A 2,697-nucleotide genomic window follows, 5' to 3' on the forward strand; every position below is an offset into this window, starting at 1 on the left:
CTTTCATGCAGGCTCCGCCCTGGCTGTGGGGCGCAACTTTCCATATCCGGATGCTGTCACTCACACAGCTGTGTCCGTCTGGGCGCTGACTTCCTTTGATATTCTGAGCCGCAGCCGGGAGCTCCGACCCAAATCCAGCTACACAGACTTGCACTTGCTCCTTGAGAGAGAGGCCGGTGACGTTTCAGAGCCACTCCATGCCTGGTGCACAAGCTGGCCGCGTGGGGGGTTAGGCACGCCTCCGAGCTGACTTACTTGAAACATAATTGCTCCTATTTCGCTCCCAGGACAGGTGTCACGATGGGTTGGAGTTATCCAACCCCAACGGGTATGTGCCCGTTTTCCTGCAATTAACAGTCTCGGTGTTCAGTTCAACTGCATTAGCCACACTCAAAAACTCCAGGGAAATACGATCCTTTGTTTCTAGTTCATCCGTGGGTGCTGGTTACCGCAAGCCAATCTTCAGAGTGGAAGTTTGTTGGGTCCCAAGGGGCCCCGGCCTTGGGATCTCAGTGGGCCCTCTTCAAATTGAGCTGACCATCATGAGATTATTGTGGCCATTATGACTCGCAAATACGGTTTCTTAAAGAGGAACAATTGCAGACCACTGAGCAGTTAGACTTTGCGTTGACTGAGGGAAGGAGAAGATGGAGGAAAGACCCTCCTGCTCAGATGTGGTCTTTTTTTTGGAGGAGTTAAAGCTGAAAGGCCTTCGGTTGAGTAAGTCACTTTGCTTATCAGAGCCTCGGTTTCCCCACCTGTAAACATCAGAAAAGGACAGCAAAATGGGGCTGCTGCCCTGATTTGTGTGTCCTCCTGGAGCAGGACCATGCCGGTCTTCTCTGTGTCATTTTAATTTTAGTATATGTGCTGCTGAAGTGAGCACATAATTTTGTTTTTTAGAAAATAATCTTTTTGGGAATAAATCTAACCAAGAAGGTAAAAGACTTGGGCCCTGAAGACTACAAAGCATTGCGGAAAGAAGCTAAAGACACAAGTAAATGGAAAGACACCTGTGTTCAGGATGGGAAGCTTTAAAATTGTGAAGATGTCAATACCATCCAGAGCGGTCTGCAGATTCAATGTAATCCTACCGAACCCAACGGCATTTTCCTGCAGAAATAAAAACAGTCATCCTAAAAGTCACATGGAATCTCAAGGGACCCCAAATAGCCAAAACAATCTTGAAAAAGAACAAAGTTGGCAGACTCACATTTCTTGATTCAAAACATATTACAAATTTACAAAGCAGAGTGATACTGCCATTAAGACGCGCATTTAGATCAACGGAACAGAGCAGAGAGTCCAGAAATAAACCCTCATGTATGTGGTCAAATGACCTTCCACAAGGGGACCAAGAACGCTCCTGGGGAAAGGACAGTCTCTTCAACAAACGGTGCTGGGAAAACTGGGCATCCACACGCACAAGAATGAAGCTGGACCCTTACCTTACACGGTACACAAAAATCAACTAAAAATGGACTAAAGATCCAAACACAAGACCTAGAACTAGAAAACTCCTAGAATAAACACGGGGGAAAGCTTCCTGTAAGTTGTCTGTATCATGTACATAAAGCCCGGATGAAAGAGTCGCCCTTGCACGAGGCTCACCTTTCACCCAGCTGTCCCAAATCATCTATCTGATAAGGGACTGATAGCCAGAATTTATAAGAAACTTTACAGTTCAACAACAAACCCTCCCCAAAATAACCTGATTAAAATGTGGGCAAAGGACTTGAATAGACATTTCTCCAAAGAAGATACACAGATGGCCAACAGGCGCATGAAAAGATGCTCCACATCACTAATCATTAGAGAAATGCTAAGCAAAACCAAGATGAGATGATGTCACTTCACACCTGTTAGGACGGCCGTTATCAAAAAGATGACAGGTAACAAGTGTTGGTGGGGATGTGGAGAAAAGGGGAACCCTTGGGCACTATTGGTGGGAGTGTAAAATGGTGCAGCCACAATGGAAAACAGTATGGCAGCTCCTCAAAAAATTAAAAATAGGATTATCTAATGATCCAGCAAGTCCATCTCTAGGCACTGGGACCATGAATTCCAATATCCAAAAGAATCGAAAGCAGGGCCTCAAAGAGGTATTTGTACGCCCATGTTCACAGCAGAGTTACTTACAATGGCCGAGACATGGAAGCAACCTGTGTCCATGGACAGATGAATGGATGAACCAAATGTGGTCCATCCATACAAGGGAATATTATTCAGCCTTTAAAAAGAAGGAATCCTGACCCATGCTTTGACACAGATAGATCTTATGCTAAGTGTAATAATCCAGTCACAGAAAGACAGATACTGTGCTCTCACCCACGTGAAGCATCTGGAGTGGTCAAACCCACAGAGACAGAGAGTGGGGTGGGGGGGGCGGGGCCGGGGCGGAAGGAGTGGGGAGGTGGGTTTAATGGGGACAGAGTTTCGGTTTTGCAAGATGAAAAGCTTGGGAGATGCACAGCACAACCTGAATGGACTGAACAGCACACTTGGCGATGGTTAAGAGGGTAAATTTTGTGTTACGTGCATTTTACCATAATTAAAAATTTTTTAAAACCCCAAGATATTCCAAGCTAAAGTGAGGTAGTTTTCAGTAGAAACCAGGATTCTAAAGCTGACTTATTACTAATCTATGAGGAGCAGACATGAACGTATGAGGAATATAACAGTGCTTGGTGTTTCCCA

At 45.4% G+C, this 2,697-nt stretch overlaps 1 non-coding gene across 1 annotated transcript; it reads right to left on the minus strand.

Annotated features, from left to right (window-relative positions):
* Window positions 1-780: 780 nt before the first annotated feature.
* LOC111773341 (U6 spliceosomal RNA) lies at window positions 781-886 on the minus strand. Its single transcript, XR_002807725.1, has one exon. It is a non-coding gene; the product is annotated as a U6 spliceosomal RNA (small nuclear RNA).
* Window positions 887-2,697: the final 1,811 nt, after the last annotated feature.

Source organism: Equus caballus, chromosome 4, assembly GCF_041296265.1.
Source record: "Equus caballus isolate H_3958 breed thoroughbred chromosome 4, TB-T2T, whole genome shotgun sequence".
Taxonomy (NCBI): Eukaryota; Metazoa; Chordata; class Mammalia; order Perissodactyla; family Equidae; genus Equus; species Equus caballus.